This window comes from Pristis pectinata, chromosome 5 (genome assembly GCF_009764475.1).
Source record: "Pristis pectinata isolate sPriPec2 chromosome 5, sPriPec2.1.pri, whole genome shotgun sequence".
Lineage (NCBI taxonomy): Eukaryota > Metazoa > Chordata > Chondrichthyes > Rhinopristiformes > Pristidae > Pristis > Pristis pectinata.
The window spans coordinates 34,193,601-34,207,454 of NC_067409.1; positions in this window are offsets into that span (position 1 = coordinate 34,193,601).

Sequence of the window (13,854 nt, forward strand, 5' to 3'; positions counted from 1 at the left end):
CCTCTTCGTGCATGACCCTCTTGAGCCAAAGCCTCATCTCCCCACTCATATACTGGCCCACTCACACAATGGCCACTCCAAAAAAGTCTGTTATTTTCTCCAGAGATACTATCTAACTTGCTGAATATTTTGTCAAGATTTTCTGGTCTTAAAGTACCCACACACCCTTCTCACTGGGTCCCCCCATTTCCATCTGCCTACTACACCTCCCTTCATTGGTTCCTCTTCACCTTTCTTTCTTATAAGATTCCATAATGTGCAGCCTTTGTTGCCTTCACCTATCATCTCCCAGCCTCTATTGCTATTTCTATCCTTTCCCCCTCCCCACCAACCTGTCTCCATCTGCCAATCAATCCCTCCTCACCTGGATCCATCTATCGCTACCAGCTCTTTCCCCACCCCTTCCTCTTTGTACTGGCTGTCTCCACTCTACTCTTTCAGTCCAGATGAAGGGTCTTGACCTAAGACGTCGACTGTCCATTTCCCTACCTGACCTGCTGAATTCCTCCAGCAGTTTATTTTTTGCTCCAGATTACAGCATCTGCAGTTTCTTGTATCTCCAATTTTCTGGTTTTACTTTTGTTATGCAGCAGCAAGTATTCCATTTTTAATGCCTATTTTGCACCAGTTATATGGCTAAGCATCTATGTGACTTTTCAAGCACTGCGGGGATGCTGCCAGGACTCGAGGGTCTGAGTTATAGGGAGAAGCTGGGCAGGCTAGGACCTTATTCCTTGGAATGTAGAAGATTGAGGGGTAACCTTCTGGAGGCGTATAAAATCATGAGGGGTATAGATAGGGTAAAAGCACATAGACCTTTTGCCAGGGAAGGGGAACTAAAAACCAGGGGTCATAGACTTAAGGTGAGAGGTGGAAGATTTAAAAGGGACCTGAGGGGCAACTTCTTCACACAGAGGGTGGTATGTATATGGAATGTACTGCCAGAGGAAGTGGTTGAGACAGGTACAATGATAACATTTAATAGGCAAGTACATGGAAAGGAGGGGTTCAGAGGGATATGGGCCAAAATGGACAAATAGGGACTAGCTTAGTGGGCACCTTGGTCAACATGGACGAGTTGGGCTGAAAGACCTGTTTGCATGCTGTATTACTCTATGAATCTATGACACTGGCTGAGGCTGTGTGGGATGGGAAATTGGACAGAACAATGAATTTGCAAAGCCTCATTTTAAAAAAAAATTTAAACACCTTTCAGCACATCGACAGCTCCACTTTGAAGAATGAACAACTGACATGCAAACACAGGTAACTCTTCTTATCTCAACATAATCTCTTGAGGCTACACCTATCTCCATTCTTTATCCAAAACACAATCTCCAGCTAACTCCAACAGAAGAAGTCTTAGGATGCCCTTGTCACAGATGATAAATAGGTTCCAAATTTCTTCAGTAAAATCTAAGTGGATGTAGGTGAAATTATTTACCTTTTCTCTCTGATTGGGTTCACACAGAAAAAACAGAAAATATAATCTTGGCTTTTTACTTTCATCCAATTGTATTCTTAATAATTATCAAAGAGTTGAAAATAAAGCCCAAGCAACAATCCTTTATTTTAAGAGAAAGAAACTGAGTTTGAGCAGTGTAAAATTTCACTAGCATCTGGCTCTACTGGGCAGTATACTGATGTTGTTCTGTGGATTAATGGCTATTTGGTTCATATTGTGCCTTTATACAGCCCTGATTTATCAAGCTCATGGAAAGCTAAACTGAATGTTAGTGATTCATTTTAGTTGGACAAATGAGGAGAAGCAATCTAAACCAAATGATATAACTTTAAAAGAGCTGCAAGAATGAAAAGACCTGGGTGTATCTACATTGGCATTTGAAGACAGCAAGAGAAGATGAAAAGGTTGTAAAAAAAAGGCAAATGGACTTATTGGAAAAAGAACAGTAGATTGGGATAATCTGACATCTCTTTCAAAGAGGAATGATATGAGTCTGAAGGACCAAGCAGTTTCTTTCTCTGCTTTCTCATTCACTTATTCCAAGCATTATCACAAATTCTCCTCAAGCACCTCCTCACAGGTGGTTTCAAAGGGCAGGGACTCGAATGTTTCTTGATCTCCAATTACTATGGAGAGTAATAGCAATGAAAACAAGCTTAAAAAATAAGGTATTATAAGCGCATTCCAGAATGTGTGGCATGAAACTAATATCTCATAAACTCCTCTATTTTTACTTCACTGTTTTGACTTTACTCCTAAGCAATAATTGTACAGTTAAGTTACATTCTGAATGTACCACTTAATGATTAGATCAGTGAAGACTTTCCAACTGGATAGCATAAAAAATGCAGAAAATGAATGTTGACAAGAAAAACTGCACAAATATTAAGTGCTGATCTATTCCAAAATCATTAACTGCAGTCACTTTATATAACTGCTATTTTAATGTTGAACCAATTATAGAACCATAGAACAATACAGGCCCTTCGGCCCACCATGTTGTGCTGCCCTTAAATACTCTTCTGTTTCGAGAACTTGGGGGCTCTGCACTCAACACTGTTTCCTGGCACAGTAGTTTTGGATAGGGCACTTGAGGCATGGGGTATATCAAGGATCATGTGCAAACCCCTTACAAGACTGTGACTCCTGCTGACACTATTTCCCTCAGATACTGCATTTAGAGATGCAGCTGGAAACCAACACTACTGGGTGAGATCTGAGCCATCAGCAGACCGATAGGCTCCATTGTGTATCAAATAATAAGTTGTAAAATGGACAAGGTATTACAGTGAAAGTGCTTTTTCTACAACACTGCCCTGCTTTAAGTATTTCCTGCTGTTTTTCTTCAGATTGATTGTTGAGCAAGATTAAACAGCCCATGGCAGAAAAGATTTTCAAACTGACAATTTTCTCTGCAATCACAGTTTCCAGGTTCAAGCACAACGCTGATGTATGTGTCATGTGTCTTAGCAAACTAGTCATGTGCCAAGCATCATTCAACTGCTGTACCTTTTGTCACTGAAGATTAGTGCCTCATCGAAATACTCCATTGGCTGCCCTGTGGAGAAAAAAAACATAAGATGTAATAGATTTTCAGATTTAATATTTTATGTGATTTGCTAAAATAATACAGAACATTTAAAAGTAGGCAATGGATCAAATGTAGAATAAAATTCAAAATTAAAGTGTACCAATTCATCAGGACTCGGATGATATGATCCAGGCCAGTTTTGTGAATTAAACTTGTGTTTATTCTTATGCAGTTCGAATCATCTTCCTATGTAACAACGCTAGCAACCTGTTCCTGTATTGCACCTTAAAACAGGGTAAAACTAAAACAAGGCGCAGCAAGAGATAACATTTGACACTGATGCTGCAGGATAATGGCAGCCTAAGTCAAACCTCAGTGGCTCTCTGATGCTAGGCTGAAATGGAGTTAATCTCCCTGGATTAGTAAATCACATAAAATGAGACTAGGACAGTTAACAACAAGCTTGATTACAGAAATGACTCAATGGAAGGGAGAATGGGAAAGAGGTTTAGGGAGACAATTCCAGGCTTTAGGCCATAGGCAGCCAAAGCATGGGCCACCATTAGTGGTGTAATAAATATTAGGGATGTATAAGATTCCAGAATTTGAGTGCACCTTCACTGATGGCAATTGCAGTGACCTGTTTTCACACACTCTACACTGCCATGAATTGGATTTAACTACTCACAAAATGAAGTCTAAAATTCTCAAGGAGTTTAAAGTGAACTTGCAATACATATCCAGCATTAGTGAAATTGTGTTCTGAATTTATAATGACTCTCTTGTGATTAAAAATATAAAATGGGTGTTCTCAGATCTGCCACCTGTTATACACAACCTGTCTGATCTTTATTTCCAATGAAGTAAGAAGAATACATAAGAGGAAGCTGGTCTGTCTATTTCCTGCTTTGATTTAACAGCCAAAGAACACAAAGATTGTATGTTACAGCCCAAACCATCACAGAAACAAAGTGAAGTAATAAACAATCACTCAGGTAGAATAATGCCATTTCACTTCCCATCACAGATTCTGACAACAGATTCATATCACAACATCACTGCTGAAAAACAAAATAGTTTCACACAGGAATTGCATCCTTACTTATTAAGAATGGAACAGAATCACCTCTGATACAGGAGTGAGAATGTTCTTGGCAGGCTCACTCCAAGAGGCTTCATACTTCTGACAAAGGATCTTCAACCTGAAATGTTAACTCTGTTTCTCTTCCCACAGATGTGGCCTGACCTGCTGAGTATTTCCAGCGTCTTCTGTTTTTATTTTATACTCACCCAATTGTCTGCCATGCTACCCTGATTCAATCATTAAAAAAAGAAATTGAGATGCCTTCCCCCTAAATTTTCCTGAGATTCATCAGAAGAAATGGAGGTCTGTGCTCAGAGTATGTATCCAATTTTGTCATTCAGACTAGAAACTCAGCAGAGTGAGTGTTGTGCATCGATCCTGCAAACCAATGCACCACTTCCACATGAAACAGCAGGTAGAAGTGACATTTAAAATGAAAAAAAATTACCCAAAGAGTTTCATCTAGGCATAATGTTTTGATATAGTGATATTTGACTCTCTAATGTAAGTTGCCAATTGATTTTTGAATAGTATTATTCGCACTGATTAGTTTAAATGATTTCATTTCATGCTTTCAATTATCTCAAAGGTCACGTGGTACATAAAAAAACAGCAGAGTTTGTAAATGGTCAATGTTTCTACTGCTGGGCTACCTAAGTATTCAAGATCAAAACCTACCCCCCTAATGCACAATGAAATCTATCTTGGAATGATGCCTAATCCTGCAGAAAGATTCACTAAGTAATTCTCAAGCATGAACAGTTCTGTCAGAACCAGGAGGGTAATAACTACACTGACCTTCAGTACAGGAAGCTCACTACAAGCAATCATGGCTAACTTCTGCCACATGTGCAACTTGGAGATCCCTGATGCATTCAGTCACCAGGGCCACTGACATCAGTAGTTTATTGTTGGATAAAACAATCTTCCACTCTTACCATGCACATGATTTTCCAGAACACAGGGTCCTGTTGACTACTTTCAGGGGTACTGCAGTGCAATGGCTAAATTACTGGACGATTAACCTAGAAATGCAAGTTCGAATACCACTATAACAGCTGGCAAAATTAAATTCAAGCAATTAAATAAATTTGGAGTTAAAATTGGTCCCATCAATGCTAACCATGAAGCTGCCAGATCATTATAAAAGCCCACCTAGTTCACAAGTTCTTCTGGGAAAGCAATCTGCTGCCCTTACCCAGTCTGGACTAAATGAAACTCCAATATGATTGAAACCTAACCTCGTTGGTTAAGAGGCAATTAGGGATAGACAATAAATGTGAGCATTGCCAGTGATATCCATATCCTGTGAACAAATAGATAAAAAAACTCAGGTGATTAAATACATTATCATCTGCCACTTCTGGTCACCAAACTATAGAAAGGATGTGGTAGCACTAGCAAGAATGCAGAAGAGATACACCAGGATGTTGCCTGAAATGGAGGGTTTTAGTTACAAGGAGAGATTCAATAGGCAGAGACTGCCCTCAATGAGATACAGGAGGGTGAGGGGTGACCATATAGAGGTTTATAAAATTATGAAGGGCATAGATAGGGTAGATAGTCTTTTTCTAAAGTTAGGGGAGTCTAAAATGAGAGGACAGAGGTTTAAGGTGACGGGGAAGATTTAAAGGAGATCTGAGGGGCAAGTTTATAAAATAGAGGGTGGTGGGTACAGGCAACCCCTGTGTTATGGCTGTTTGGGTAACAGAAATTCCCTTTGAGAGAATTCACAAAATATTGAGATACAGAATAAAATTTATGTGAAAAAAGTAAATAAATAAACACAAAATTTATCTTTTTCAACTTGCGTTTCTTGATGCATGCACAAAGATACTGTTTCACATTGCTGAAAAATCACAATATGGACCATTTTCTGGGAACACAAACCCCCACCCCATAATGCAGGGGTTATCTGTATATGGAACAAGCTGCCAAAGGAGGTGGTAGAGGCAGATGTAGTCACAACGTTTAAACAGCATTTGAACAGGTACAGAGGGATATGGGCCAAGTGCAGGAAAATGAGATAAGCATCTTGGTTGGCATAGCTGAGTTGGACCGTAGGGCCTATTTCTATGTGACAACAGCTCAATGTAATGCCTCTTCTTAAAGGTGGAAACTCCAGCAATGCAAACTTCCCTCTGTGGTACACTAATTACTTATCGACTAGGCATAGGAGACTATGGGCCAAATGTTGGAAGATGGGATGATTGTGTTGGGTGCCCACTGGTAAGCGTGGACATGGTGGGCTGAATGGCCTGTTTCCATGCTGTATGACTCTATAACTAAAGCACAGTGGTCTGTTGAAGATGGAGACTGAATTGTGTATATGAATGCTCACTAACCTCACAGTTTGCAAAGATCTCTTTGTTTTAGTCGTGCATAGTTAATTGAAGCCAGCAGAATTGGCTAGTGGGAATTAAGATATATACTGCTTCTGTTTCTTACAACACCACTGAGAAATCTAAAGATAGACCCTGAGGGAAAATTCACTGTAGAGCATGCGTCCCTTGTGGTCTACATTGAACACATCACAGGTAAGCATTTAGATGCCCAGACAAATCAGTGGACTGCTGCACTGCTGCTGAGTCCACTTCAAAGATTATTGTAGCCTGTTGTATCCTGTTCTTCAAAGAGGACTGTGGCCATGTTGCTGGCAAAAATAAACAGCTGCCAGGGACAAAAACAACCTGAACCATAGGGCAGTAGTTTTATTTCCACAACCGGAAGTGGGGATTTTAACTCCCTTTTGGATTCCAGTTAAAACTAAGTGGTACACATAATACTCATTTGGCAACAACAGCTGTTTTAATATTGCTATTTCCTGGGCTAGTGAGGCACTCTATGCCTCATACAGATTCTTCAGAAATATATTTACTCAAGGTTTTAACAGATAGATAGAATCCCAAAGTTGATTTAACTGCATACTGTGTGAAGTAGGATGAATGACTCATGGGGAGAAATGTCTAAATGTCTGCCATCCTTCATATGAAAAAAATCTCTGGCTTTAATTTTATGACTGTGGTAATGAAATTGGGCTGTCAATTGCTGGGTCTTTTAGTGCTATTGCTGCTGGTTTGCTTCCCGTTTGCTGTGTACACACTGGGTATGACCTATATTTTTCAGAAAATTTGATAGCTTGGTAGATAACTTTTGATGCTAATCTCATGACACACTGATTTGCTACCAGCCTTGTCATGATGGCCTGCAGTGATCAAACTATGTGTGTGTGTTCTAACTCATATGTCATTCATCCATGGGAAACCTAGGAATTCAGCACCAGAAGGAAACCCTAATTCCTACACTACCCTACACAGGCACATAAATACACCACACACATTTTTTGTCTGGCAGAGATATGATTAACTGAAAAACAAAGGCAAATATCTTATGATATACATCAACCATGATCTAACTAAATGATGGTAAGGGTTTGTGGACTTGAATGGCCTACTCCTATTACTATTCTATTTTAAAACTTGGGCATCCAACTCTTCCCAATATTAACATACACAGTGAAACAATGCATATGTCACTGATGGTCTGTGTAACTATAATTTTCTGCCTGACTCCAATCATCCGACAAATCATCAGCTGGTGAATATTCTGAAAATCTTGCCTGTTGGTACTTTCCAATGCTGACCTTACCAGATTGGCATTTCACTTACATAAATTCTGTGACATCTCTGCTCGATGTAAATCCAGTAATTGCCTACAATCATCAAAAATTACATTCAGGTTTCCTCCTACCCCTATATATTACCTCAGACACCCCTTGGATTGTGTGTTCCTGCCAAGGGGCATTATTCCTCCTTTCTCCTTGCAAATGGCCACAGTAGTGTAGCAGTTAGCATAACGTTATTACAGTGCCAGCGACTCAGGTTTAATTCCGGCTACTTTCTGTAAGGAGTTTGTACGTTCTCCCCGTGTCTGTGCTGGATTCCTCCAGGTGCTCCGGTTTCCTCCCACATTCCAAAGATGTATGGGTTAGGAAGTTGTGGGCATGCTATGTTGGCGCCGGAAGCATGGCAACACTTGCGGGCTGCCCCTAGAACACTACGCAAAAGATGCACTTCACTGTGTATTTCGATGTACATATGACTAATAAAGATATCTTATCTTATCTTATCAAATGATGCCATTTAAACTGTAACAGAAAACTCCATTTAGTAAGAGTAATTTTCCCCAGCTCTGTATCTATTAGAACTTTTTGTATTCCCTGATGAAGCAAGGACACTGGCAGTCCATGTGAATTATTTCAGTAGCCATTATAGCACTCCAGTCGATACTTTCCTCCTGGAAATTTATAGAGCATCTGACAGATTCAATAAATCCTGCAGATAGTCTGACCCAGGAGGATGAAGCATGATCGTAACAGACAGCAGTAGCATTTTACAGACAATTGCATTCCTCTTGTAAAAAAGTTCACTTCATGATTTCCATCTCTTCCAGAATATTAGAATATCTGCTGTTGTAATTTGTGAACTGGTGCCCCCACTGCAACAGCTCCTTACAACTAAAATTTCTGGTGCAAAACCAAAAGTAAAGGATAAATGAACTCAGTCGGTCAGGGTTAGTATTTCCCACATTCCTTCACAGGTCAAACAGATAATCTTAAAGAATGATAACTGATTGAAATAATAAAGAAGCATGTAAAATTAGGAAAACTAAAATAAAAAGAAATGCTGAAATGGTTTGCATGATTTCTTCTCTTAGAGGGGTTTCACGGAAAATTTAGCCTGCCTTAACTCATTCAATGTTGTGTTTGTTCTGGTATTTTCTATAGTTCTTTAAAAAAATATTGACAACTTCTTCAATGCCACTAAGTGTTCAGTATTCATTGCCTTCCCAAAAGAATCAATAATGGCCAACTTTTATTTACTTTAAACAGCTTTCTGTGGGTTGCAATTTCATTAGTCACACCAGCAGACATTAAGTAGGCTGTCTTCAACAGTATTGGACAAAGGCTTTGATGCTTGTAAATATAATATATGAACATCCTGGATGTTAGCCAACCCATTCCCCTGAATGATGCTAGAAATGAAACAGTAATCTGACCTAGGTCATAGGGACAAGTTACCAACCTAAGATCCCAATATATCCTTGCCACCTACAAACCAAAACCTAACAGAACCAGAGCAAAGAAATTACTGCCCCAATGTGTATAGGGCAAATCTTTCTGTTCATGCAACTAAGTATAGTAAACTACTTTTGCACACAAAATACAAATGAATCAGGCAGGAAGTAACATAAAGAGCCTAAGGATACTCCACATATATTTTCCAAAGAATTTTGGAAAACAATTTTGAATCAAGGTCCTTAGAGAAAAGAGTTAACATGAACACAAATTGTAGTACTAAATCTGTGTGAATGATCAATCATGACACACTACATACAAGAGAAACAAATGGTGAAACTTGGAAGAAACAAGACTCAGGAATACTTCCTTTGTGGTGTGAAGCCCCATCTGGTGGCTGAAAAGGGTCAAATATATTCCATGTGTTGTGATTTCATAAAGATCCAGATTGTACGGACAGGAGAAAAAAACAGGGTCGGAGTCCTTTTAGGGAGAATCTTGTGAGACAAAGAGGGTTAAGAAGGGAATTCAAGAGCTTAGAGCCTAAGCAACTGAATGGTGGGTCAGATTTCTATGGCTCTATTTGCATATGAGGCCAGAATTTTATGTATACAGAGTTGTCACAGTTATAAGGCTTGAGGAAATTTTAATGACAGGGAGGGGCAGGTACATTCAAGGATTTGAAAACAAGAACAAGAACTCTAAATTCAAATCAGGAACCATGGACTGGAAACAAAAGTGTAATGGGTGAATAGAACTTACTGCCATTCAGATATGTGGGCAGAGTTTCAGGTTGGTTGAAGGTTACACAAGGTGAAATATGGCTGGCGGGTTAGGAATAGTCAATTCTGTGTACTGTTTTTGCATTTCCTGTATACGGTTTTTATGAATAAAGTTTAGTTTTGAAATATAAAAAAAATAAAACCATGACATTCCACGATGTTGAGCTTCCAGGGAAACCTTACTCACAGACTGCAAGCAGAACCAAATTGTAAACTCAATGCATCAAGCTGTGTTCTTGGAATGCATAGGTTCCCCATTAGAAACCTAGGATCATGAAAATAAATCCACTGACACATTTAAAATATAATTAATTATAATACTATTCATGTTAAAATTGATATTAATCGCTCATGATATCAAGCCCCAGTTTACAATGTAGAAATAAACCATTTCCCATGCCACACCCCCCCCGCCAGATCCCAGTCACATACAAAGCCGTAGCCTTAAGATGATCCCTGTGAAAGATCCAACACATACTTTCACTCTGTTCACTGTCAAAAGAAATATCAACAAAACTAACAACAAAATAAAGCAGAACTATATCCAAAAACATTGGATAATTTTTTGTTATTTAAAAATCTCATGATTGAAAGGCGGTGATATTCCACAGAGTTTGGTACCAGATTCCTTTTCTGGTGTACATAAATGACTTGCACCTGAATGTAGAAGTTACAATTAAGAAGTTAGTTAGTGATACCAAAATGGCAGTATGGTCGAAAGTGAGGAAAAAAAGTTCTAGGCCACGGGAAGATATTAATGTTGCATAAGGCACAAAATAAACTAATAGAATTCATTCTGAAGAAAGGTGACATAACGTTTTTGGGAAGGGCAAAAATAAGGCAAGTGTGTAATTGAGAAATGGTAGAATATTAACAATGTAAAAGAAGAGAGGGACCTTGGAATGATGACCAAATATCCTTGAAAGTAGCAGGATAATTGAATAAGCTGGTTGAGAAGGCATAAGGGATTCTTCTCTTTGGGACTCTGATGCAGGATCTTAATCCAAAACATCGACTATCCCTTTGCCTCCACAGATGCTGCCTGACACATTGTGTTCCCCCAGCAGTTTGTTTCCTGCCCACTCCTTATTGCTTGGAGAAGTGGTGAACTGCCTTCTTGAATCATTGCAGTCTTTCTGGTGAAGATACCACCATAGTTTTGTTTGGGACAGATTTCCACTGAATGATTATGTAGGAATGGCAAAAAATCTCTGGCGGGTCTGTAGATGGTGGTATTTCCATGAACTTGCTGCCCTTGTTTTTTGGTGACATAGGTCCTGGGTTGGGAGGTTTATTTATTTGTCCACAGGGCATGCGTATCATTGATTAGGCCAACATCTGTTGCCCATGGCTAATTGCCTCCGAAGAGAGGGGCCAATTTAGAAGACAGTTACATGGAACATATAGAACATAGAGCAGTACCGCACAGGAACAGGCCTTTAAGCCCATGATGCCTGTGCTGACTATGATGCCAACTTAAACTGCACATCTGCTTTCACGTGGTCTTTATCCTTCAATTCTCTGCCTGTTCATGTGTCTAAATGCCTCTTAAACATTGCTATTGTATCTTCTTCCATCACTTTCCCAGGTGGCATGTTCCAGGCACCTACAACTCTCTGTGTAAAAAACTTAGAACAGTACAGCACAGGAACAGGCCTTTCCACTTGCCACGTAAATCTCCTTTAAACCCTCACACTCTCACCTTAAAGCTATGCCCTCTGATATCTGACATTTCCATCCTGGGAAGAAGACTTTTACTATCTACCCTATCTACGACTCTCATAATTTTATAAACCTCTATCAGGTCAACCCTCAGCCTCCGATGCCTCCAGAGAAAACAATCCAAGTTTGTCCAAACTCTCCTTATAGCTAATACCCTCTAATCTATGCAATATCCTGGTGAACCTGTTCTGCACCCTTTCCAAAGCCTCCATATCCTTCCTGTAATGCGGCAACCAGAATTGCACACATTACTCAAAATGTGGCCTGATCAAAGTTTTGCACAGCTGCAACAAAACTTGGAGACTTATACTCAATATCCTGACCAATAAAGGCCGTACATCTTCTTTACCACCCTACCTACTTGAGTTAATTATCAGCCACATTGCCGTGGGTCTGATGAAGGATTCTCATTTATTTCCTTACAAAATAGAAGAAAGCCAATTGGCCCATCAACATGATCCTGATTCTCAGGGTCATCCCAGTAATCTCATTCTCCTACATATTTTCCTGCAACCTATTCTCTCACACATGTCTATGAACTCAACTGATTCTCCTGCCATCCGATTACAATAGGGGTAATCAAAATAACTACTCAACACACCAAACAACACACCTTTGGCATGTGAGAGGAAACTAGTGAACCTGGAGGAAATCCACACAGTCACAGGCAGAATATGCAATATTCAAAGTGAAGATAGATACATTTTTGAATGATTGGGGGGGATTGAGAGTGATTGGGATCTGGCACAGAGGAGGAGTTGAGGCCAGCATAGATCAGCCAAGATCATATTGAATGGCAGGGTAGGTTTGAGGGGCCTGGTGGCCTACTCCTACTCCTATTTTCTTATGCCCTTGTGGGTAGGTCTTTGAATGTTAAGGGTAAGTGGCTAGACTCTTTTTTTGGACATGATCATTGCCTAGCAATTGAGTGGTTCAAATGTTGCTTACCACTTATCAGCTAATGCTGAAATGTTGTCTTGGTCTTGTTCCATGTAGGCAGAGAGCCCTTCGTTTACTGGGGAGCTGCTCCTGGAATTGAAAATTGTGCAATTGTTAATTAATGTGTCCACTTTTGATCTCAAAAGAAAGTCATTCATTAAAAAAAAAGCTGAAGATGTTTGACTATAGGACACTGAAAAACTCCTGTAGCAATCCACTGTGGCTGGGATGATTAACTTCCATCAATCACAAGCACCTTCCTTCATGTAAGGCTTGGCTTTTTACTCCTGAACTAACTGCATTTGAAATCCTACCTGCCACAGTACAATTTGAACTCAAACTTCTGGATCATCAGTCTGGTTTGCTGGTTCAATAATTTAACACTATGCCATTGTACAATTGTTGTATCAGGGCTTTCATGTCACACTCGGTCTAATATTGCATTGACAGCCACCATAATTTCATGGAGGACAAATTCATGAAGTGTGTACAAGGTGGTTTCCTGTAGCAGTTATGTTGAGGAACCATTGAGGGTGCAGGCTTTTTTAGATCTGATATTATGCAATGAGAAAGGGATCATTAATTACTTTGTAATTAAAGGGCCTTTGGGGAAGAATGATCAAAATATACTTATTTTTTATTTTAATATTTAAAGTCATTTATTTTAATGGGAAACCAAGGTCTTAAGCCTAAACAAAGCAAACTACAAAGGTTTGAAGTGTGAGTTGGCTACAGTAGACTGGAAAACGACATTAAAATGTATGATGGTAAACAAGCGATAACTAACATTTAATATATTATTATATAGTTTATAACAAATACATATCACTTTAAAGCACAAAAACCCAATGTGAACAATGATCAAACCATAGAAAGATCATAGGAAAAAAAGGTTAGAATGCTGCTAAAACCAGCAGTATGTCTAAGGACTGGGCAAGTTTCAGAATTCAGCAAATGAGAAGCAAGAAGTTGATTCGGGCGAGCAAATTATGAGAGTAATCCACTGGTGCATAAAAACAGACTAAGAGTTTCAATAAACATGCAAAAATAAAGATTATCACAAATCCCTAAATGAAACTGAGAAAGGAGAAATTATATTGGAAAATAAAGAAATGGCAGAGAATTTAACATAAAATAATGAAAAACAACAGAGAGAATGAAGGGCTGATAGAAATTAGCATAGGTAAAAAAAACATTGGAGAAATTAATGAACATGCATATTAGGAATAGGAGTAGGCTACTCAGCTCCTCAGG